The sequence below is a fragment of the Mustelus asterias genome, chromosome 19 (genome assembly GCF_964213995.1).
Source record: "Mustelus asterias chromosome 19, sMusAst1.hap1.1, whole genome shotgun sequence".
Classification (NCBI taxonomy): Eukaryota; Metazoa; Chordata; class Chondrichthyes; order Carcharhiniformes; family Triakidae; genus Mustelus; species Mustelus asterias.
Window position 1 is genome coordinate 31,581,823 of NC_135819.1, and position 25,725 is coordinate 31,607,547.

General features: G+C 46.0%; 1 protein-coding gene across 5 annotated transcripts in view; it reads left to right on the top strand.

Annotated features, from left to right (window-relative positions):
* Nucleotides 1–426: 426 nt before the first annotated feature.
* Nucleotides 427–25,725, top strand: part of LOC144507860 (GTPase KRas) — a 67,318-nt gene continuing 42,019 nt past the window's right edge. For 2 of the 5 annotated variants that reach the window (XM_078235269.1, XM_078235265.1), the window contains exon 1: nucleotides 664–933. The gene's annotated coding sequence lies outside the window, so the exon portion shown is untranslated. Of the gene's footprint in view, nucleotides 934–1,063; nucleotides 1,458–15,070; nucleotides 15,238–25,725 lie in introns of those variants that run through there. The other 3 variants (XM_078235264.1, XM_078235266.1, XM_078235268.1) reach the window with 3 other exon arrangements.

Consider the following 25,725-nt stretch of genomic DNA (forward strand, 5'->3'; position numbering starts at 1 on the left):
TCCAGACTCGAAACCTTGGCTCTATTCTCTCTCCAAAGAGGCTGTCAGACCCGCTGAGATTTTCCAGCATTTTATTTTGTTACATTTCCTACACTCCTGTCCATGTGTTTGCATGCTTGTAGCTATCTCGTGAAGGAACTATTGGCACCGGCGCTCTCTCGCGTGGTGAGGGAAATTTCAGGAAAAATTTCAGTCTGTTCCTTGAAAGATTGAACTGGGAATATTGACTTGTGCGGTTGCAGTTGTGTCAAATTCTCATTGGTAAAAGGCGTGGGAAGGAGGGAGGAGGATAAGGGTACTAGCCACTTCCCTGTTGGGTTTTATCTAGAATTTAAAGGCAGAATGACCATGACGTGATAAAGTGGTAAATTCCCTGAGTACAAAAATTTAAAAAAAAACTCATCCAGGAAACGCCAGTTACCTGCTGACGTCAAGAGAACAGTCATGTGGACTTAATTTGTTTTTAAAAGCTATGATTTGTTGCTGGGGAAAATTCAAAGTTTTAAAGGGACGGTTAAAATGAGGGGTTAACACAGGCGTACAGTTAACGCACCCTGACTTTTTTTTGGGGGAGGGATCCCTATAGAAGGGAGATGACTGGGTGGAATTGGCATAAACGCCCTGGTCAATTCCGCTATGGGAATGGATTTCAAGCTGACCCGCCCTTTCCTCTCGCCCTTTTAAAAAAAAACTACTCACCAACCACCTCCCACACTCCCCGCAACCGACAGACACCCCCAGCCCGTTTCGCTTCCCACGTACTCAATGTTTGCTTATCCACTACAAGCCACCGCCACCGCCAAAGAGGGACGGAGTCACCAGAGCAGCGAAAGGAGAGGGATTGCTGGCTGGCTGGCAGACAGGCAGGCGAGGAGGACTCCCAAAGCAATTCTTTCGTTGAAGGAAATCCCAGCCAGGGCGAGAGTTTGCGGGGTGAGCACTTTCGATTCATTTCTGAAAGGATTTTAACGTGGACCGGAGTGAAGGGGAGGGGAAGAGCTGTTTGCGGGGGGGGGAGAGAGAGTACAGCAGGGTAGCTTGGCTGTTAGTGTGTGTGAGGGGAGGGGTCCAGAGCGAGAGAGAGAGTGATAGAGTTGAAGTTGTGTGTGTGGAGGTGAAATTCACATTGCCAGCTTTGATACATTGTGTTCCATTTGGAACGTTGGGTATCGAGTGTGTTCCATTTGGAACGTTGGGTATCGAGTGTGTTCCATTTGGAACGTTGGGTATCGAGTGTGTGTTCCATTTGGAACGTTGGCTGTCCCGGGGGCAACAGCTTCTTTCCCCCGCCCAAGGGGGGGGGGGGGGGCGGCGACACAAGCCACCACCCCTCCTCTCGCCCCCGAGTAAACCATCGCCAAAGCGTCCGCCTGGAAACCCGGGGAGATTTGGGTTCGGAGCCACTGGCGGTGTGACCTGTCTTCCCCCTCCCGCAAGTGGAAGGAGGGGGGGTGAGGGTGAGCCATGAACTTTTTAATAAAAAGAAAAATAAATAACCCGCCCATTGATTCACCATCGCTGCTCGAGGCCCTGCAATGCAGATAGAGACAGGCAGGAGCGGCTGGGGGTGGGGTAGGAGTGAAAGCTGAATTCGTGCAACTCTTGCCTGCCTTGTGCAAGTTGAAAGCCGGCGGAGAATGAGCCCAAGTTTGTCGGTGGGAATAAGCCTCGTGTTTGCGTGTGTGGGTTTTTCTTTAAAGGACATTTCGGTGTGTCTTGTGTACACAGTTCAGACGACTTCCAGCTTATCAACTGGAGTGAACCTTTGGGACACTTTTGCATTAGATATCTCGAGCTCTTAAAACGGAAATGAAACCTAAATTTAGCCGTGGTTCAATGGTGTTGAAGAATAGAACTACTTTTGGGGAGGCGGTGGGGGAATTTTTAAATCCTCTTTACAGATTTGTGTGGGCTTTTAAAAAAAAATTAAATATCTTTTATTTGACAATTTTAGCGTTGATGAATTGCTTGGGTGTTAAAAGATCACAAGATATTGAGAGGCATGCAATTAGAAACTCAAATTGCTCAAAGGTTGGGCTTGGGTCACTGTGGAGTCTGCACGTTCTCCCCATGTCTGCATGGGTTTCCTCCAGTTTCCCTCAGTGTACCCGAACAGGTGCAAGAGTGTGGCGACTAGGGGATTTTCACAGTAACTTGCAGTGTGTGTGTAAGCCTACTTGTGACTAATAAATGAACTTTAATCATCCATGTTGTGGGAGTGGAATCAGGTCGGATAGCTGACTCTGGCAGAAATGGATCAAGACCTTTCTGGTCCCCATCTTTTAGTTAGTTTCATGGATGGCACGGTGCTGCCTCACAGTGCCAAGGACCCGGGTTCAATTCCAGCTTCCGGCCTCGGGCCTCTGTGTGACATTTGCACGTTCTCCCCGTGTCTGCATGGATTTCCTCCGGGTGCTGCAGTTTCCTCCCACAGTCCAAAGTGCGGGTTAGGTTGATTGGCTGTGCTAAATTGCCAAGTGTCAGGGGGATTAGCTGGATAAATACATGGGGTTATGGGGATAGGGCCTGGCTGGGATTGTTGTCAGTGCAGGCTAGCTGGGCAGAATGGCCTCATTCTGCACTGTAAGGATTCTATGATTCCATTTCTTCACTTGGTGTGGTAGGATTTGAACTGGATTTGGATGGCTCATACGGGGACTGATTACACTCCCTGGAAAAGGTGATGGTGGCTGTGATTGTTTCCAATTTACATTTAAAGTACACAGAGTTCAGACTAACAGGTTTGGGGGTTTCCAACTAGCTTTGATATCATGAGATTTTCCGTAGTGTGTTTTGTTTTACAATGTAACAAAATAATGGAATGTAACAACCTCCTAATATATCTAAATTAGACTCTGATTTCATTCAGTTACCTGCCGAGCCATTCACCTTCCAAAAATCATTATGCCTGGGCCATGGAATATAGAGTTAGTATCCAGTTGGATGAAAATTGGTTGCAGGACAGAAAGCTGCGAAGGAAACAGTGCAGAAGGAGGCCATTTGGCCCATCGAGTCTGCACCGACCACAATCCCACCCAGGCTCTGTTCCCATAACCCTATATTTATCCTCCTGACACTTGAGGGGCAATTTGGCATGGCAAATCCACCTAACCTGCACATGTTTGGACTGTGGGAGGAAACCGGAACACCCGGAGGAAACCCATGCAGACATGGGGAGAACATGCAGAACTCCACACAGACAGTGACCCGGGGTTGGAATTGAACCCGGGTCCCTGGCGCTGTGAGGCAGCAGTGCTAACCACTGTGCCACCGTGCTGCCAGATGTTGCTGGCATGGCAGATGTATACAAATCATATAGCAAAAGGAGCTGGATTTTGGAATAGAGTAAAATATGCCAATGATCTCAAACTCCGAGGACTGACAAACAGTGAGGATGATACGAATCACCTGCAACAGGACACGGGCAGGTTAGCAGAATCGGGAGACTCATGGCAAATTAAATTTTACATCACAAAATCTTACAAAAGGTTCAGGGAGCTAGGTAATGTTAGAGATCTTGAAGAGTATATGGCTAATAGGAAGGATCTTAAGGAAATTAGGAGAGCCAGAAGGGGTCATGAGAAGGCCTTGGCAGGCAGGATTAAGGAAAACCCCAAGGCATTCTACAAGTATGTGACGAGCAAGAGGATAAGCCGTGAAAGACTAGGACCTATCAAGTGTGATGATGGGAAAGTTTGTATGGAACCGGAAGAAATAGCAGAGGTACTTAATGAATACTTTACTTCAGTATTCACTATGGAAAAGGATCTTGGTGGTTGTAGTGCAGACTTGCAGCGGACTGAAAAGCTTGACCATGTAGATATTAAGAAAGAGGATGCGTTGGAGCTTTTGAAAAGCATCAAGTTAGAAAAGTCGCCGGGACCGGATGAGATGAACCCCAGGCTACTGTGGGAGGTGAGGGAGGAGATTGCTGAGCCTCTGGAGATGATCTTTGCATCATCAATGGAGACGGGAGAGGTTCCGTAGGATTGTGGATGTTGTTCCTTTATTCAAGAAAGGGAGTAGAGATAGCCCTGGAGATTATAGACCAGTGAGTCTAACCTCAGTGGTTGGTAAGTTGATGAAGATCCTGAGAGGCAGGATTTATGAACATTTGGAGAGGTATAATATGATTAAGAATAGTCAGCATGGCTTTGTCAAAGGCAGATCATGCCTTACGAGCCTGATTGAATTTTTTGAGGATGTGACTAAACACATTGATGAAGGAAGAGCAGTAGATGTAGTATATATGGACTTCAGCAAGGCATTTGATAAGGTGTCCCATGCAAGGCTTATTGAGAAAGTGAGGGGGCATGGGATCCAAGGGGATATTGCTTTGTGGATCCAGAACTGGCTTCCCCTCAAAGGCAAAGAATGGTTATAGATGGGTCATATTCTGCATGGAGGTCGGTCACCAGTGGAGTGCCCCAGGGATCTGTTCTGGGACCCTTACTCTTTTTATAAATGACCTGGATGAGGAAGTGGAGGGATGGGTTGGTAAGTTTGCTGATGACACAAAGGTTGGAGGTGTTGTGGATAGTGTGGAGGGATGTCAGAAGTTGCAGCGAGACATTGATAGGATGCAAGACTGGGTGGAGGAGTGGCAGATGGAGTTCAACCCAGATAAGTGTGAAGTGGTTCATTTTGGCAGGTCAAATAGGATGGCGGAATATAATAATGGTTGGACTCTTGGCAGAGTGGAAGATCAGAAGGATCTTGGGGTCCGAGTTCATAGGACGCTCAAAGCAGCTGTGCAGGTTGAGGCTGTGGTTAAGAAGGTGTATGGTGTATTGGCCTTCATCAATCGAGGAATTGAGTTTAGGAGTCATGAGATAATGTTGCAGCTATATAAGACCCTGGTCAGACCACACTTGGAGTACTGTGCTCAGTTCTGGTCGCCTCATTACAGGATGTGGAAGCCATAGAAAGGGTGCGGAGGAGATTTACAAGGATGTTGCCTGGGTTGGGGAGCATGCCTTATGAGGATAGGTTGAGTGAGCTCGGCCTTTTCTCCTTGGAGAGACAAAGGATGAGGGGTGACCTGATAGAGGTGTATAAGATGTTGAGAGGTATTGATCGAGTGGATAGTCAGAGGCTTTTTCCTAGGGCTGAAATGGTTGCCACAAGAGGACACCGGTTTAAGGTGCTGGGGAGTAGGTACAGAGGAGATGTCAGGGGTAAGTTTTTCACTCGGTGGTGGGTGTGTGAAATGGGCTGCCAGCAACGGTGGTGGAGGCGGATTCGATAGGGTCTTTTAAGAGAGTTTTAGATAAGTACATGGAACTTAGTAAGATAGAGGGTTATAGGTAAGCCTAGTAATCGCTAAGGTAGGGACATGTTCGGCACAACGTTGTGGGCTGAAGGGCCTGCTGTAGTTTTTCTGTTTCTATCACAAGAAGGATGTGAGGGTCCTTGAGAGGGTGCAGAGGAGCTTCCATAGAGTATCTCGTAGAATTCCTACAGTGCTGAAGGAGGCTATTCGGCCCATCGGGTCTGCACCAATCACAATCCTAACCATGCCCTATTCCTGTAACCCCACACATTTATGTTGCTAATCACCCCTGACTAAGGGGGCAATTTAGCATGGCCAATCAACCTAAGCCACACATCTTTGGACTGAGAGAGGAAACCAGAGCACCTGGTGGAAACCTGCACAGGATGGTTCCAAGGATTGTGGATAGGTGAGGGGTTGCGGACTGCATGGGTGGTTGTTGCAGGGGCAAGTTTCAAGAGGGTTTAGTTGCAAGTTGGAAAAGCTGGGACTCTCTTGGAGCAAAGGCACTTTAGGGGAGATTTGTTCAATATGTAGAAGATGATGACTAGCTTTGATACGGTAGACGAGGAAAAGCGCTTCTCATTCGCTGATGGTGCAGGGATTACACAGATTGAAGATTTTGGGCAAGATGTGAGGAGGAAATCTTTTACACTGGGTGGTAATGCCCTGGAACTCGCTGCCCACAAGGGTGGTGGAAGCAGAAACCATTGGATGGTTTGAATAGGAAATTGGATGGAGACTTGAAATAAATATGGGGAGTGGACTGTTTGGATGACTCTGCGGAGCCAGCATGGGGTGAATGGGTTGAATAGTCTCTCTCTCTGCTGTCAAATTGTTTCCCTCTGCGACTCTGCCTGCTGCAGTGTGTGTTAAATACATGGTGTTGGATTGGGTAGTTCAGTGGCTCCAAGCATCCACTGGAACTGTGAACTAGTTGAATTTGAAACCAAGGCAAAGGTCAGGGTGATGAGTGTGATGGTTGTCTCAGTGGGTGAATGAACAACTCTGGGACAGGGCCAGGTGTGATTGGCCCACTATTTAATACTGGTATGTCATGTACTTGAAATGATTAAAATCTGAAATGAGAGGAGGCATTCACCCCCCCCCCCCCCTGTGAAGTAGACGTTAGAATCAACAATGCAGAAGGAGGCCATTTGGCCCATTGAGTCTGCACCCCAGGCCCTATCCCCATAACCCTATATATTTACCCTGCTAATCCCCCTGACCACTAAGGGGCAATTTAGCATGGCCAATCCACTTAACCTGTACATCTTTGGACTGTGGGAGGAAACCAACACACACACACTGGGCGAACATGCAGAACTCCACGCGGACAGTCACCCGAGGCTGGAATTGAACCCGGGTCCCTGGCGCAATTAGCCAGCACTGCTAACCACTCTGCCATCATACTGCCAGATGTTGCTGGCATGGTTGGCATTTACTATCCATCCCTTGTCCTAAAATGGTAGTGGGTTGCCTGTTTGAATTGTTGGAGTCAGCAGTGTAGCAGTCTTGGTATGACGGAATGAGTTGCTAGTTCTCTTTGGAAGGCAGTTGAGATTCGAGCATGTTGGTGTATGTATTAATCCGGTAAACCTGGCAGGTTTCCTACCCTATTGATATGAGTGAACCAGTTGGATTTTTGAGAATGAACAGCTTTATGGTAATTTCTAAAGATACCAGTTGGTTTGTTTCTTTCAGGCTGTCTCCTATATTGCCCGTTGTGGGGTGGTGATGTCTTGTAGCACACTGGTGAACTAATCCATTCCCTTCATTGCCATGTGACTTGTTCGAGGGTCCTCTTGGCCAGGCGATGGTAATGTCACTGGAATAGTAATCCAGAGGCTCAGGCCCGCTGACATGAGTTCAAATCCCTCCACAATGAAGAATCTAATGAAACCATTGTCATAAAAACCCATCTGGTTCATTACTGTCCTTTTCAGGGAAGGAAACCTGACCTGCTGTGGCCTATGTGTGCCTCCAGACCAACAGCAATGTGGTTCACTCTTCACTGTCCTCTGCAACGGTGCGGCAAGCCACTCAGTTCAAGGGCAATTGGGGATGGGCAGCAAGGGGGGGCCCTGCCAGTGACGCCAATGTTCCATGAAAGAATAAAGAGGCAGGTTTTTGTCGTTGTGGGTCACCTTTGTGCAGTGAGTCCGTGAGCATCACTTAAATTCATCTCCTGTTTAAGAATTTCCACTTCCAGCTTGATCACAAAATCTGGTGCTGCCGTACTGAGGTGGCACTTCACTGTCGGAGATGCCGCTCGGGCTGTAAACCTGGTAGCCCTGTAACAAATCCAATGGCGCCATTTGGAACAGGAGCAGGGGCTTATTTTGTGTGTCCTGGACAATATTTATCCTTTTTAAATCGTGCATTCAAACAGAACCTGGCCGTGTTGCTGTTTGTGGGAGCTTGCTGTGCGTAAACCACGTTTCCTACAGTAGGGTAATTACTATACTGCAGGCGTGCTCAATAGACTGTCAATGATAGCAGCTTGAATTTAATGTAATAAAACATCTCTGGCGCTTCACACGAGCGTCCGGAACAAAGTGTGTCAGAGTGTTCTGTGGTCAGAAAAGGCATTATAATGCAAGTTCACTGATACTAACGGAATACTGCTCTGATTTAGATAGCTGCCCATGAGGTAGGTAACCAGCCTATCTAAACCTTCAGACCCACCACATTCGAGGAAGGCAACAAGATAATGAAGAATAAAAGAGGCTGTATTGCGGGGCTCGATGTGGAGAGCTGATATACTTATCAAGGAGTGAATGAAATGCGTAGCCCAGTGGAGGGTATGCTGTCACACTTCTGACTTGTGCCTTGCAAGTGGTGGAAAGGCTGAGAGGAGTCTGGAGCTGCAGAATTTCTTTAGTTGCTGATCTGATAAAGTAACCATGGCACTTGTAGGTGCAGTGGGAGGGCGACGCAGTGGGAGGGCGACGCAGTGGTTAGCACTGCTGCCTCACAGTGCCAGCGACCCGAGTTCAACTCACGGCTTGGGTCACTGTCTCTGTGGAGTTTGCACATTCTCCCCATGTCTGTGTGGGTTTCCTCCGGGTGCTCCGGTTTCCTCCCACAGTCTGAAAGACGAGCTGGTTAGGTGCATTGACCCGAACAGGTGCAGAAGTGTGGCGACTAGGGGAATTTCACAGTAACTTAATTGCAGTGTTGTAAGCCTTACTTAAAAAAAATCTGTTTGAGTTTGGTTTTAACACTGCGATAGTTTATCTGATCATCGGGGTATTGGAGGGTTTGGAAATAGCTGAGGGAATAATTGCATTGGAACTCCCATATTTAGCTTTATCCACCATAGTGTGGCCCACTGTTTGACTTTATCCGTTGTCTCTCAGTGGGAGACAAGACTGTTCACAATCCCGGTGTCATGTTTGTCCCTGTGACAAGCTTTCAACTACATATCCAGCCTGTTTCATCTGTGTAAGATCATCCATCATTGTCGCTGCCTCCGCTCACCTGCTCACACCCTTATTAATACCATGACTATTCCAATGCACTCCTAGATGTTCTACCCACCAGATATCTGGTCATCCAAAATGTACACCCTGTTTTCCTAACTCCTGTGTACTTGCTGACCTACATTGGCTCCTGGTCCAGCAACATCTCGATTTTAAAATTCTCATCTATCTTTTTAAAATCTGTCTATGGCCTCAGGCCCTCCCTATCTGCGTAATCTCCTCTAACCCCATAACCCTCCCAATATCTCCCAGCCATGTAATTCTGGCCTCTTGAGCATCCCAAATCAATTGCACTAAGTTGATCTTTCTCTACACCGTAGCTATGACTGTAACACATTCTGCACTCTCTTGTTTCCTTCTCTATGAACGGTAAGCTTAGTTTGTATAGCGCGCAAGAAACAATAGTTTTCACTGTATACCATAAATCAAATTATAATCGCTCTATAAATGATGCCTGTGCCTTCAATTACCCTGCTCTGGAATTCTCTCCCTACTTCACTCTATGTCACTAGTTCACTTTCCTCTTTTAAGACACTCCTTATCATTTGACTAAGCCTTTTGTCACCTGATCTAATATGGCTCACCCTCATTTGTTCTATATTGTTCCTGTAAAGAGCCTTGAGATCCTGTGTGGAGTTTGCACGTTCTCCCCATGTCTGCGTGGGTTTCCGCTGGGTGCTCTGGTTTCCTCCCACACTCCAAAGATGTGTGAGTTAGGTGGATTGGCCATGCTAAATTGCTCCTTCGTGTCAGGGGCGGGGCTAGCCAGGGTGGGTGCATGGGGTTATGGGGATGGGGTCTGGGTGGGATTGTGGTCGATGCAGACTCGGGCCGAATGGCCTCCTTCTGCACTGTAGGGATTCTATGATTAGTAAAGGTGCTGTATAAAATTCTAACTTGCAATGACCAAGAGCGTCATGTGAATTGACGCAGTATCCACGGGGGAATGAGAGTTGTATTGTACCCAGTAAGTGGAGACCCAGGTGGCGTCAGTCAAAGACAAATTCCATTGGATGTACAGCACTGAATTGGGCCATTTAGCCCCGCTGGTCTGTGCAGATGTTAATGCACCACATGCATCTTCCACTCAACTTCACCTAACCCTATCAATTCATTTATCTCAGTCCAAGCCTGCATGGTTTGTACATTTTGTAAAATGCATAATTATTTCATACAATCATTATTGCACAAAAGGAATATCTAATGAAAGGTATCCTGGCCTGGCATTGAAGGCAATCCAGAGAAGGTTCACCAGGTTCCCAGGTATGGAAGGATTTCCTTATGAGGAAAAGTTGAGTAGGTTGGGCCTGTACCCATTGGAGTTTAGAATGAGAGATGACCTTATTGAGAAATATGGGACTCTGAGGGCTTGACGGAGTAGATGCTGAGAGGTTGTTTCCCCTTGTGGGAGAGTCTAGGACCGGAGGGCATAATCTCAGTAAGGGATCACCCATTTGAGACATAGATGAGGGGGAATTTCTTCTCTCAGGAGGGACGTGGGGTAGTGAATCTGTGGAATTCTTTACCACTAAGAGCTGTAGAGGTTGGGTTATTAAGTATATTCAAGGTTGAGATGAACAGATTTTTAATCAGTAAGGGAATCCAGGGTTATGGGGATAAGGCGGGAAAGTGGAGTTGAAGATTATCATTTCAGATCAGTCATGATCTGATTGAATGGCAGAGCAGACTCGAAGGGCTGAATGGCCTACTTCTGCTCTTACTACTTATGATAAGGCCATGCCACCTCTCTGTAGAACAATCCAGTCAGTCCCATTCCCCTGTTCTATTCCTTTGGCTCTACAAGTCTATTTCCCTGAAGTGCCCATCCAATTTCCTTCTGAAATCATCGATTCTCTGTTTCCCACCCTCATGGGCCCTGAGTTCCTGTTCATTAGGGGAATTTCACAGTAACTTCATTGCAGTGTTAATGTAAGTCTTACTTGTGACTAATAAATAAACTTAAAAAAATTATTGTGGCCTTGTGAAGAACAACTGTTTTCCCTAAAATCACCCCTATACTCTTGCCCAAAACAATGTCCTTGTATAATCTGCTAACTTTCCTCTGTTTGTACAATCTTAATTTTGTACACCTCTTATCAAATCTCCCCTATCTCCTTTTGCTCCAAGGAGAACAACCCCAACTTTCTCTAAATAACCTTGTAACTAAATTTTCTCATTGCTGGAGTCTGTCCAGGTTCTATTGAGGAACTTGTTTCTGCAGAACAATCCAGTCAGCCCAGTTTACGCAAACAGATTCTGTCCTCGACACCTCCGGGACATCCCCCCGCCCAGCACTGTGGTGCTATCGTTAAACAATACTGGCACTGTCGTGAACATCTTGCATGCAGGAATATTCAGTCCTGCCTTTTTTTTTTAGAGCCAGGTCTCCATTGTTGCTGCATCATAATATTACAAAAACACAAGTCTTTTTCACAGAATCAAATGTTAACGAATAGGTTCCAAGTCATTGCTGGTAATGATGTGAGGTGAATGACGTCCCTCGGGTTGCTAATGTGGCTGGTTTGTTTTGAATGGGGATTGAGTCACAGTTTTGGGTGATGAGTCGCACAACCTGACTTGATTTCTACTTCCTTAAAAGCTTCTTTCTTATCCTTTTTGAATCACTTGGTAATCTCATTCCATCCTGCCTTGCTTGCCCACTGCACCCTTTGCTACTCTGCCAACCCACTTCCTGTGCCCTCCTTTGCCTCTTCTGTCTGGCATCTTTAATTTGTCCACACGCACCCTTTGATACTCTTGTACCAAGCCACTTCCTCTGCCCTCTGCTTGGCGGCTCTTCTATAAAGCACACCGCTGCACTTTGCCCCATTTTATTTTATGGTACAAAATTCCTTTTTATAAAGCAACCTTTTGATAATGCTACTGTGCATTATTCTGGGGGGGGGGGGCTGTTTTACTGTGCTAAAGGCGATACAAAAATGCAGCCTGTTTGCTGTGTCTGCTATAGCCGCCATCTTGGTTGATCACAACTGTTGATGGCTGAATGGACAAGAACGGGAGTCCCGTGGCGTCCTGTTGGAAAAGTCACCGATTGTCCAACTATATTCTTGCTGGGTAAAGTTGCTTGACGTTTTAACTAGAAACCTGGCCGAGGGTGCTAATCAGATTCTGGGACAGTCTCCCATCATTTAACATCAACTCCCCAAAAAAATAATTTCTGCTTCTTTCAAATCAGCTGTTGCAAGATGTTCTGAAAAAATATTCCTCCCCTTCCAGTTGGGGAAGCCAGTGTTCAACTTCTGGTTATACCACCCACCCCCTCCCCGTCATTGCTTTCGTCATTTAGTCATCTTGGAGGGTCTGTGATCCACCATGTACATGATGCGAATGGCAGTCAGGAAGCAACAGGTCTCCCTGTCTGTTAGGGTTATGATTGGTGCCATGGCTGACTGTGGAACATTTTCTCCTACTGCAACCGTTATACTGCCCTATCTCCACCCTTGTCTTGATGCACTTGTTGCTGAAACCCTCACCCATGCTTTTGTCAGTTTGACTTGACTATTCCAACACTCTCTCTAGCTGGTCTCCCTCCACCTTCAGCTCATCTAAAACTCTGCTGCCCATATCCTTACTCCCACCAAGTCCTGTTCACTATTGCCCAAATACTCACTCGCGTGTATTGGATTCTGGTCTACTGACGTGTCAATTAAAAATGATGTTCGATGCCTCTCTCTATCTCTTCACTCAGGCCACATCCCTCTCTGAGCTCTTCTCCTATTTCCTCCATTTGACCTTTCTGACGAAAGATGTTGACTTTCTTCGGATGCTGCCAGACCTGCTGAGTATTTGCAACACTCTGATTTATATTGTTCCCTCCCACGTTGGAAGTTGTGCCTTCAGGCGTCCCGAGCTTTAGAATTCCTTCCATCAAACTCTCCATCTCTCTCTCGCTTTCTCTCCTTTTTAAAACAGTACTTAACTTCACTGACTACATTTTTTTAGTCATCGGTCCCAATGTCAATTTTTGCCTGATTACACTGCTGTGAAGTTCCTTGGAATGTTTTACTTCATTCCACTAAATCCCAGTTGTTGTTGTGTACCCTTGTCTGGAGGGCAGCCTGAGAATGTGAATGCTTTATTGACACTAACTAATATACCTGCGTTCCTGGCTTGGGTCACTGTCTACATGTCCTCCTTGTGTCTGTGTGGGTTTCCTCCGGGTGCCCTGGTTTCCTCCCACAGTCTGAAAGATGTGCTGGGTAGGTGCATTGGCCAAGCTAAATTCTCCCTCAGTGTACCCAAACAGGTGCTGGTGTGTGGTGACTAGGGGGTTTTCACAGTAACTTCATTGCAGTGTCAATGTAAGCCTACTCGTGACTAATAAATAAACTTTTATAAACTTCAATCACTAGCAATGCCCTCCAACCAATGGGCACATGCTATTGTCTGCACAAGTAGCACAAACTCAACCGTGCTGTTGGTTAACTGACTTAGAATTGATGGACTGCAGTGTCCTCAAAGAGGCCACAAATGATGATCCTATTGAGTCCTGTAATCCTTAAATAATGAGGCACATTTGGGTAAAAGAACATGATGCAATACGAAGTAGATAGTGAAGTCTGGAGTCTGTCTTGCTGGGTTTTTTGACTACTTGTTTATTCACAGCTTCAAACAAAAAAAACCTCTTCAAACGGTTAGTCTGTTAAATGAGTCCTTCCAAAAGCAATCCCTTAATTTTGTTCACGATGGGATGTATTTTGGTGGTTAACAACATCTGTGGCCCAGCTCTATCATTATGCCTGAGGAGATTCAGTGAATTAGTAGGTCTTGTTTCTCTTTTGACTCTGGGGGAATTCGTGTCTCTAATTAAAATGGGGGTGGGGGGGGGAAGGAAGCAATCACGTTTTGTCATTTTATAACTTCTTTCATGAGATATGGGCGTCGCTGGCTAGGCCAGTATTTTTATTGCCCTGAGAAGGTGGTGGTGAGCTGCTGCCTTGAACTGCTGCAGTCCATGTGGTGTAGGTACAGCCACAGTGCTGTTAGGGAGGGAGTTCCAGAATTGTGACCAAGCAATGACCAAGGATGCTCCCCTGCCAAGTTCCTCAATGTCCTGAGTTGGATATAGTTCCGAGTCAGGATGGTGAGCAAGCAGCGGTGGTTTTCCCATGCATCTGATGCCTTTGTCCTACTTTAGATGGTAGGGGTTATGGGTTTGGAAGGAGCCTTGGTGAGTTGTTGCAGCGTATCTTGTAGATGGTACACATTGCTGCCACGGTGCATCAGTGATGGTGGGAGTTAATGCTTAAGGTGGTAGATGGGGTGCTGATCAAGTAGGCTGCTTTGTCCTGGATGGTGTTGAGCTACTTGTGTTGATGGAGTTGCACTCCTTTTTTTTATTTGGTTATTAGTCACAAGTAGGCTTACATTAACACTGCAATGAAGTTAGTGAAATTCCTCTAGTCGCCACACTCCGGCACCTGTTCGAGTACACCTGAGGGAGAATTTAGCATGGCCACTGCACCTAACCAGCATGTCTTTCTGACTGTGGGAGGAAATCGGAGCACCCGGAGGAAACCCACACAGACACGGGGAGAATGTGCAGACTCCGCACAGACAGCGACCCAAGCCTGGAATTGAACCTGGGTCCCTGGTGCTGTGAGGCAGCAGTGCTAACCACCGTGCCACCCCTATATATCCCTAAAGTTTTGAGTGAGTGAAGGGGGAGAAAGGAAGCTCAAACTGCAGCACATGTTGAATTGGGGACTGAAGCAGAAATGGTGGGGGTGGCACACGCTTCCAAGCAGCATGTGTGAGGCTCGAGTTGGCAAGTTCACAAGGTGAGCGCGGGAGAAGGTGCTTCGGCTTCAAATGCCAAAGCTTTTCCTATCAATCAGTGAGCAACGTGTAACACTCTCACTGCTGCAGCCCTTGTCCTGTGGTGTGTGCTTTTTGCCCAGTTGTGAAAGGCGCTATCCCTCCTGCATGGATTCAAACATAAGGCAAGATCAATTGAAAGGCAGATTTACATCGAATTTGCAGCACCATCCTTTCGGCCCAACAGATCTATGCTAGAATTTGTGCTCCATACGGCCATCCCTTCACCCCTTTTCTAAGCAAGTCCTTCTGTTTGTCCCTCATTTGTTTACTCAGCTTTCCTCTTAACAGCATTGATGCCGTCCACCTGAACTACACCATGTGGTTGCGTGCTCCACATTCTAACCACTCTCTCTGGGTAAAGAAGTTTATTTTGTTGATTCTTGGGATGTGGGTGTTGTTGGCAAGGCCAGCATTTATTACCCTTGAGAAGGTGGTGGTGAGCTGTTGCCTTGAACTGTTGCAATCCTTGTAGTGAAAATACACCCACGGTGCTGTTAGGAGGGAGCTCCAGGATTTGGACCCAGTGAAGGAAGGATGATATATTTCCAAATCGGGATGGTGTGAGCCTGGGAGGAGAACTATCTGCTGCCCTTGTTGGTGGTAGAGATAACGGACTCCGGAGGTGCAGTTGAAAATTTGGTGAGTTGCCACAGTGCAAGTTTTTCCTGTGTTCCTCCTTTATTGGCGTTATAAGTAACTACCCACCCCCTATGTGTGTGTGTGCATGCGCACACACACTCTACATATGCACACCTCTCTAAAGTTTGCTCAGATTGATGTTACACAGTGGGTTTTGTTCTGAAAATGAAAGCACAGATAGCAGTTGTGTGGAGCTACAAAAGCAGTGCACATACTGCTAGAATCCTTCCTCTTTGTTCCATAACCTCAACTACAACTGAGCCCATTCTTTACCCCTTCCCCCCCGTGGTTTCAAGATTTGATTTGGTGGCACAGTGGTTAGCACCGCTGTCTCTCAGCACCAGGGACCCGGGTTCGATTTCTGGCTCAGGTCACAGTCTGTGTGGAGTTTGCACGTTCTCCCCGCATCTGCGTGGGTTTCCTCAAAGATGTGCTGGTTAGGCGCATTGGCCATACTAAATTCTCCCTCGGTGTACCCGAACAGGCACCAGAGTGTGGCGATTAGGGGATTTTCACAGTAACTTCATTGCAGTGTTAATGTAAGCCTTCTTGTGACTAATAAATAAACTTTAAACTTTTTTAAAAAGTAGTTTCCTTTGCATAGTGTTCATTACAGAAGCTAAATGTTTCCCTTTGATCATGTCACGGTGCAGTACTGTGGCAACTCACCAAATTTTCAACTGCACCTCCACCACCAAAGACAGCTGGTAGTTCCCCTTGTTGTATGAGGAACGGTTGAGGACTCTGGGTCTGCACTCATTGGAGTTTAGAAGAATGAGGGGGGATCTTATTGAAACTTACAGGAAACTGCGAAGCCTGGATAGAGTGGATGTGGAGAGGATGTTTCCACTAGTAGGAAAAACTGGAACCAGAGGGCACAACCTCAGAATATAGGGATGATCCTTTAAAACGGAGATGAGGAGGAATTTCTTCAGCCAGAGTGGTGAATCTGTGGAACTCTTTGCCGCAGAAGGCTGTGGAGGCCAGGTCATTGAGTGTCTTTAAGACAGAGAAAGATAGATTTTTGATTGATAAGGGGATCAGGGGTTATGGGGAAAAGGCAGGAGAATGGGGATGAGAAAAATATCAGCCATGATTGAATGGTGGAGCAGACTTGATGGGCCGAGTGGCCTAATTCTGCTCCTATGTCTTATAGGAAGAGGCTGTTTGGCCCCATTGTAGCTGTGCTGGCTCTTTGGACAATTGGTCCCTGTTTCTGCCTCTTTTTCCATAGCCCTGCATTTCTTTCCATTTCGAATGCATGTCCAATTTCCTTTTTGAAAGTTATTGTTGTCTCTTCCACATTTGCTTCAGGAAGTGCATACCAGATGTTCGTAAGGATGAGGTTTGTTTTAAATCTCATTTTTTCCCCATTTGTTTTGCTCATCGTTTTAAATACATTGTCTCTGGCTGCTGCCCCTCCTGCCAGGGCAACCTTTCACCTCATTTACTCTATCAATACCCCTCATAACTTTAACCATCATTATTAAATTTCCCTTCCCACTCTCGAGAGAAATCTCCTGTAGCTCCACATAAAAACCCACAGCCCTGCTGCGATTGAGCCTAGGCCTTTATGCTCGAGGCGCTGAGGAAAGGAAGCAGAACTGTAACACAACCAGGAGTGAGATCCATGAAATTTTAAAAATTTATTTGTGGGACATGGGTGTCGCTGGCTGGCCAGCATTTATTGCCCATCCCTAGTTGTCTGAGAGCAGTTGTCAACCACACTTAGAGCCACATGTAGGCCAGACGGTAAGGAGGCAGATTCCCTTCCCTCAATTATGTTAGTGAACCAAATGGGTTTTTCTGGCAATCAATAATGGGTTCGTGGTCATCAGTAGATTCTTAATTCCAGATATTTTTTATTGAATTCAAATTGCACCACCTGCTGTGGTGGGATTCGAACCCGGGTCCCCAGAACATTAGCTGAGTTTCTGGATTAATAGTCTAGCGCTAATACCACTAGGTCATTCCCCATTAATAAATTGAATATGACTTAGTGAGTTCAGAGGGATTAAGGCGATTTGGAAGTAGAGGTGCAATAAGCTCCAAGGCAACTTGGGGCAATTAATGAAAGACTGCTTTTGACTGTTGATTTTCCTTTGAGTGTTGTGCTTATTACGGATAGGATTCTGTGTACTTGGTTTGATCTGTTGTGATCTATGGATGGAGTTGAGTTTTGCAGTATTTGTTGTCTTGGTTGGAGAGGAAGGAGAGAGTGCGAAACACGTTAAGGAGTGACGATAATCTGACACAAAGCTGAGTCTTGAAATACATCGTATATGAAGTTGGCGGAGGTGGATGTTTGTCGAGTCCTTAATGGATTTTGTGCATTTAGTGGCGCTGCCTGGGCATTTTAAACTGGTTCCCCCACAAAGCTGTAGGATTCATTAGGATCCTAGTGAGAAAGGGGGAGCCGCTGATATTGTGTGATGGATTCCTCCTTCCTTGGGATGTGAGCGTTGCTGGCAAGACGAGCATTTATTGCTCATCTCTAACTTTCCTTGAGAAGTTGGGGGTGATCCTCATGGCTGCCATCCTCATGGCTGCCATCCTCATGGCTGCCATCCTCATGGCTGCCATCCTCATGGCTGCCATCCTCATGGCTGCCATCCTCATGGCTGCCATCCTCATGGCTGCCATCCTCATGGCTGCCATCCTCATGGCTGCCATCCTCATGGCTGCCATCCTCATGGCTGCCATCCTCATGGCTGCCATCCTCATGGCTGCCATCCTCATGGCTGCCATCCTCATGGCTGCCATCCTCATGGCTGCCATCCTCATGGCTGCCATCCTCATGGCTGCCATCCTCATGGCTGCCATCCTCATGGCATAGGTGCACCCACAATGCTTTTTCCTCACCCATGGTGATTTGATACAACTGAGTGGTTGGCTAGGTTATTTCAAGAGGGTAATTGGGTTTGCCAGATGCAGGTGACAGATTTCCTTCACTGAAGGACTTTAGTGAAGCAGTGGATCGTGTCTCCTGAGCATTAGGCTGAACCTCTGGGTTACTAATCCAGTGACATCACTATGCTACCATGTGCCGACTTCACGTGGTGAGGAGCTATAATTTTCTCTTCTCCACATTGTGTTGAAATGGTGATTGTGTTTGGGGTATCGGGGTGGGGTCGTTCCCCAGCTGAGTAATTGAAGGGACTGAACTGAAGTTTGATGCTTCAGTGATTTTGCTAGTTCAACTATGAATTCCTTTCTTATGCGTTCTGTCTGTTGGGATTCTGTGCCCTCTTGCTATTCTCTCTCTCGCTCTCTCCCTCCCTATCCTCTCTCTGTTTGAAGTGTTTAGTACTCTTGTTCAAAATTGAACTATGCTTTGATCTGCTCCTTTAAAGCCTTCCATGAGGGTGGCACGGTAGCACAATGGTTAGCACTGCTGCTTCACAGTGCTAGGGACCAGGGTTCAATTCCCAGCTTGGGTCACTGTCTGTGTGGAGTTTGCACATTCTCCCCGTGTCTGCGTGGGTTTCCTCCGGGTGCTCCAGTTTCCTCCCACATTCTGAAAGATGTGCTGGTTAGCTACATGGACCCGAACAGGCGTCGGACTGTGGCGAGTAGGGGAATTTCACAGTAACTTCATTGCAGTGTTAACGTAAGCCTTGCTTGTGATGGATAAGTAAACTTTAAAAACTTTAATCTATTTTCCCCTCCGTGGAATAATCCCACAAAATAGTTGGTACCTCCTTCCTTGCATATGTTCCCCTATTAGCACTGACACAGCAACTTTAAAAATAATTAAACCAAGAAGTGCAGTTGACTTTTTACAACAGTTGTAGCAAACCTCCAGAAAGGTATGACTGTAGGGGTTTAACTGTACCAAGTGGAATTGGCTATCAATATCCCTACACTGCTCTTACACTGTCCCTTAGGTAGCTCCTCACCACCTGATACTGAAGGTCATGAATTCAAGTCCCATTCCTGAGACTTGAACACCTAAGCCAGGCTGACTCTGGGAGTATTGCATTATTTTTCACATGAACTGTTGAACTAAATGCCTCTGCAGGTGAATGTAAAAGGCCTTGTGGCACTATTCAAAGAAGTGGTGTCGATTTTTCCCAGTGCTATGACGAAATTCATTCCTCCGTGAATGCCGTCCACATTATTGGCTGCTATGTTCTTGGGGATTCTGTGAGGATGCAGATGTTTATCTCCATGGAGTGGCATGGTGGCACTGGTTAGCACTGCTGCCTCACAGCATCGGGGGCTTGGGTTACTGTCTGTGTGGAGTTTGCACGTTCTCCCCATGTCTGCGTGGGTTTCCTCCGGGTGCTCTGGTTTCCTTCCTTCAGACTGAAAGACGTGCTGGTTAGGTGCATTGGCCATGCTAAATTCGGTGTACCTGAACACCGGAGTGTGGCGACTAGGGGGTTTTCACAGTAACTTCACTGCAGTGTTAATGTAAGCCTACTTGTGACACTAATAAAAAATCAACTTCATCAACTTTATAAACTTTAAAAAAGACTGAACTGTCGCGCTTCCTGACTACTTTTACTCCCAGTGCAGTAGCACCACAATATTTAAAATTTTCTTCCTCATAATCTTTGCATGGAATTGCCGTATCTCTGACCTTCTGCAGCCCGACAACTCCCCAAAATCTGCGTTCCTCCAGTTTTGGCCTCCTGCTAATCTGAGGTGTTTTATTGCTGTACCATTGGTGGCTGTGCCTTCAGCTGCCTAGGCCCTAAACTCCGGAATTCCCTCCTTGAACCCCTCCACCTCTGTACTCACTCTCCTCCTGTGAGACTCCCCAAAAAGCCTACTTCACTGACCCAGCTTTTGGTCAACTGTCTCAATATCTCCTTGTATAATTCGGTGTCAAATTTCATTTGATAATGCCTCTGTAATGTGAGTTGAGATGCTTTACAACATTTAAAGGCCCTCTATAGATGTTATTTGATCTTCAGTTACATTGACGTTAGCAGTGATGGTGAATCAATTAGTCTCGCTACCCTTGGACTACGATGAGGTTAGAACAGTTTTGGCACCTCTTGTGATCTCCGTTGGCAAGTGTGAGTTTGCTTGTGGACAATGGCTGAGGTCAAAGATGGATTAACCCTCGACACAGTTTGGGGTTCACCCATAAAGAATGGTGCCAGGTCCAAGGTGCCAATGCGATTAGGTCATGGCAATGAACCTCCGAGTAGGTAGTGGGTGTGGAATGGGGCTGGCCTCAGGATCAATAGATCATTTACTGGTGTAATTCCTCAGTGGAAGGAAAACCCACTGAGTATGAGCAATCTAATAATGGACTCTCGGGTGTCACTGGGACAGCAAGTTGTTCACAATATAAATTCATTCTCTAGCTAATAGAAACACTTATTGCTCTAACACTGGCACATTTGCAATGACGTAAGGAGTACAATGCTATCAGATTTAAGGGACTAGGCACCCAAAACAAAGGAAATTAGGTTTTCACTCAACTATTTGGCCTGGATGAGGAAGTGGAGGGATGGGTTGGTAAGTTTGCCGACGACACGAAGGTTGGTGGGGTTGTGGATAGTCTGGAGGGATGTCAGAAGTTACAGAGGGACATTGATAGGATGCAAGACTGGGCGGAGAAGTGGCAGATGGACTTCAACCCAGATAAATGCGTAGTGGTCCATTTTGGCAGGTCAAATGGGATGAACATGGAACATAGAACAGTACAGCACAGAACAGGCCTTTCGGCCCACGATGTTGTGCCGAGCTTTATCTGAAACCAAGATCAAGCTATCCCACTCCCTATCATCCTGGTGTGCTCCATGTGCCTATCCAATAACCGCTTAAATGTTCCTAAAGTGTCTGACTCCACTATCACTGCAGGCAGTCCATTCCACACCCCAACCACTCTCTGCGTAAAGAACCTACCTCTGATATCCTTCCTATATCTCCCACCACGAACCCTATAGTTATGCCCCCTTGTAATAGCTCCATCCACCCGAGGAAATAGTCTTTGAACGTTCACTCTATCTATCCCCTTCATCATTTTATAAACCTCTATTAAGTCTCCCCTCAATCTCCTCCGCTCCAGAGAGAACAGCCCTAGCTCCCTCAACCTTTCCTCATAAGACCTACCCTCCAAACCAGGCATCATCCTGGAAAATCTCCTCTGCACTCTTTCCAGCGCTTCCACATCCTTCTTATAGTGAGGTGACCAGAACTGCACACAATATTCCAAATGTGGTCTCACCAAGGTCCTGTACAGTTGCAGCATAACCCCACGGCTCTTAAACTCCAACCCCCTGTTAATAAAAGCTAACACACTAAAGGCGTACAATATTAAGGGAAAGACTCTTAGTACTGTAGAGGATCAGAAGGACCTTGGGGTCCGGGTCCATAGGACTCTAAAATCGTGGAGGAGGTGGTTAAGAAGGCGTATGGTGTGCTGGCCTTTATCAATCGAGGGATTGAGTTTAGGAGTCCGGGGATAATGATGCAGTTATATAAGACCCTCGTCAGACCCCACTTGGAGTACTGTGCTCAGTTCTGGTCGTCTCATTACAGGAAGGGTGTGGAAAAGATTGAAAGGGTGCAGAGGAGATTTACAAGGATGTTGCCTGGATTGAGTGGCATGCCTTATGAGGATAGGCTGAGGGAGCTCGGTCTTTTCTCCTTGGAGAGACGTAGGATGAGAGGAGACCTAATAGAGGTATAGATCGGGTGGACTCTCAGAGGCTTTCTCCCAGGGTGGAAATGGCTGCTGCGAGAGGACACAAGTTTAAGGTGCTGGGGGGTAGGTACAGGGGAAATGTTAGGGGGAAGTTTTTCACAGAGTGGAATCGGCTGCCGTCAGTGGTGGTGGAGGCAAACTCAATAGGGTCTTTTAAGAGACTCCTGGATGAGTACATGGGACTGAATAGGATGGAGGGTTATAGGTAAACCTAAAAGGTAGGGACATGTTCGGCACAACTTGTGGGGCCGAAGGGCCTGTTTTGTGCTGTAGTTTTCTATGTTTCCATTTGCTATCTCATTCAGGGCAAAGTTGTGTGGCAATAGGAGAAATGTGGGATCTAGCCAGCAATCTTTTTCAAATGAAACTTGAGTATAAAAGGCTAAATAGTGGCTGGGACATGAGGAATAACTCTCCTGCTCTTTGATGTAGTGCAGGGGGATCTGTTGTTCAGCTGAGGGGGCAGATGAGGCTTTGTTTTTCAGACCTGGCACCTCGGACAGTACAGCCCTCCCTCAGTACTGCACTGGAGTGTCAGCCTACATGCACCGTCGCTGGAGACTGGAATAAGCATCAGCAGAGAGGAAGTTACAGTTTCAGCTTGGTGACCTTTTACCAGAAGTGAAGGAAGATGATATGAGTTGCTAAACTGAGGGGAGGTGTCAGGAAGAACAAAGGGGCTTTGTGATGGGGGAGATTAAATAACATTTTAAATGAATTGATATTTGGTTCCTTTTCTTTTATAGCATTTTAATTCAGCCTCTTTCATCAACCATTTTATCTTTCAGCAATCTTGTTCTGGCATGTAATCTCTTTCTGTGTCTGAATTGCTGATTCTATTAATGTTTTTACCTTTTCGGTTATTGTTTCATTGTCAAGCTTCCCTTCAACTTCCTTCTGGAGGCTCTGAATAGTTTCTATCAGTGCTTGTTGAGAATTAAATACTGTGCAGTGCTTGTTGAGACTTTACGGTTCCAAAATCAGTTGTTTTATTTCCATTTTCTAAACGCTGTATTGCTTTGTTTCTTCTATAATCCTCACTATTCTCCTGATTCAGTTCTTCACTGGACTTGTTCCTATTTTCTAGTTGTGTTTTTTTTTTGTCCACCGAGTTCAGATTATTTTCCATTGACTTAATTCATCTCTCCTTCCTCTTCACTTCATTTTGAAACTTTTTCTCCAAGTTTGCTGTCAGCCATTTCATCATCATGTCTTGATGTCTGCTCTCGAGCTTTAATTCAATTCCTCTTTATGTTAATTTTTGGTTCATGGCGTCGCCCCCTCCTGGCTGGGGCCCCTCATTGGAAAATGGCAATGTCCATGGTGTGATCTATGTAGACACATATATATCATAGCAGCTAGATAGTCAACATCTTTTCTCAAAGGTAGGGGAGTCTAAAACTAGAGGGCATAGGTTTAAGGGGAGAGATACAAAAGTGTCCAGAGGGGCAATTCTTTCCCACAGAGGGTGGTGTGCATCTGGAACAAGCTGCCAGAGGCAGTAGTAGAAGTAGGTACAATTTTGTCTTTTAAAAAGCATTTAGACAGTTACATGGGTCAGATGGGTATAGAGGGATATGGGGCGAATGCGAGCAATTGGGACTAGCTGAGGGGTTTAAAGAAAAAGGGTGGCATGGACAAGTTGGGTCGAAGAGCCTGTTTCCATGCTGTAAACCTCTATGACCAGAGTTCAGAGCCTGCTGACTCAGAGGTGAGGTGCTACCCATCAAGGCCACTGTTGGGAACGGGTTAACAGACCTTCCAATTAAGTCCTAATTTGATGTCAGTTATTTAATAGAAGTCACTGATATAGAAAGGTGGCACTATTGGTTGGTGGAGAATTGTATGTGGAGTTGGATCAAAGCAATGAAGGTATTTTATGAAGAAGCAGAACTTGTGTCTCCTTCACACCAACCGAGAGGTTCAAACAGCCATGACTGACACTTTGTAAATATCCCAAACCACGTAGAATAGTTTTTTTTTTCATCTGTCCTTCTGTTAATGTGGAAAGCGTTAGTTTGCGATGGCTTGTGTTTACAATACTAAACTCTTGGGCTTGTATCCAAGCAGCCAGCCTGAATTCTAGTGAGTTATCTAATGTAATGAAGCGCAACGTGGAGAATCGCCCAGCTTGTGAGGAGGCGATCAGCTGAGCCTGGCCCTGTTGCACATCTTATCTTGCGGCGAACAACACTGGCCATGGAGAAGTATATGGTTTCAATTCCCTTTCTCTCTCTCTCCCTCCCTCCCCTCCTCACTATTCATCATTAGCAAATAACAGAAAATGTTAGTTTTGTAAATGATATGCACATAATATTGAAAACTGAAAAGGGCAGGCAATATCAAAGGATTAATGAATTAAATTATTCGCTGCATTCTTCCACATGAATATCTTCTGTGTTTAACTCACTGAATGTCAAACACTCTAATTTTTTTTCCCCCTCTTTCACCGTCTATATTTAGATATTACTCACAGGTGACTTGCTCCTCTCCTTTTCTTGAATTAAATAATATGCGATGTGGGTGGGAAGATAATCTTGCATTAATTTGCCAAAAAATATGGTTTTAAAAAAAATAATAAACTCGCTGAACTGTGCTCACAAGGTCCCAAAGCGCGGACCTGGGGCCAAATGTCTTGTCAATTAGTGGAACCCACAACACTTTAGAGAGATTTAACTGGCCAATCGTACGGCAGTTATCAGCTGTGGCTCAGTGGACAAGACTCACCCAGTGAATCAGACGGTTGGGGAGGGGAGGGGGGAGGGGGGGGGGGTCGAGTCTCATTGCAGAGACTGAGCACAATCTTGGGAGTGTCGTCAATTTGGCAAGACCCGTTTGCATGCTCAAGTGGGCGTCGGGGATCTCATTGCTCTATTCAAAAGTGCCAGGGGATTCTTCATGGTTTCCTAGTCAATATTTACTACTCCACAAGCATCTCTTACCAGGTTATTATCATATGACTGTTTGTATGTGTGTTTGCTGGCTGCAAATTGGCTGCTGTGTTTCCTACATTGTCAGCAGTTACTCCACTTCCAAAGTCCCCATCATGTGTTAAGTGCTTTGGGACATTTGGGTAATGAAAATACTATATGAATGCGAATGTTTTCGAAGCAAACAAGGCAACGGTCGGCTTTATACACATACTTTCTTGCACGTGCTTTCAAGTTGTAGGTCTTTGTCACAGAAATAGACTGCTTTATTTTCCGACAGTATTTTACAGAGCAATGTAGAATGTAGGAGCAGGAGGAGGCCACACGGCCCTTCAAATCTACTCCGCCATTCATTATGATCATGACTGATCATCCAACTCGATAGCCTGAGTGCGCTCTTTCTCTCTCTCTCTCCAACAAATACAATCCTAACCAACTCAATACGTCAGTCCTGCCATCCCAGAAATCAAGAATGTTTGGAATGAGGACATTCATAATTGGGAAAAATCATGCAAATATGATTTCCTTTGGGGGATTTATCATACAACAGTTCTCTACCTGTATGCTCAATATAAGAGTGTACAAAGCTATTGGGCAGGATGAGAAGATCTGGTCCATTATTCCAAACGGTTATAGTGACTCCTGCATCAGGTGAAGAGATCTCCTTACTCCCTCGAATGCAGAGCAGTTGGGAAAGCCAGGTCAAAGTTCCAAGGTCAATTTGGGGCTGGGGTTGGGGACAGCGATCTGAAGAACTCCTCTCTCCGCTCTGATGCAGGCTAGTCCAGGAGACCAGATTGACCACTGTGTGTTATTTAACACCTACCTCATAATGTGTTGCAATCTTTGTCCCAGTTGAGAGCCAACTCTTTTTAAAAAGGTAAAACTGGT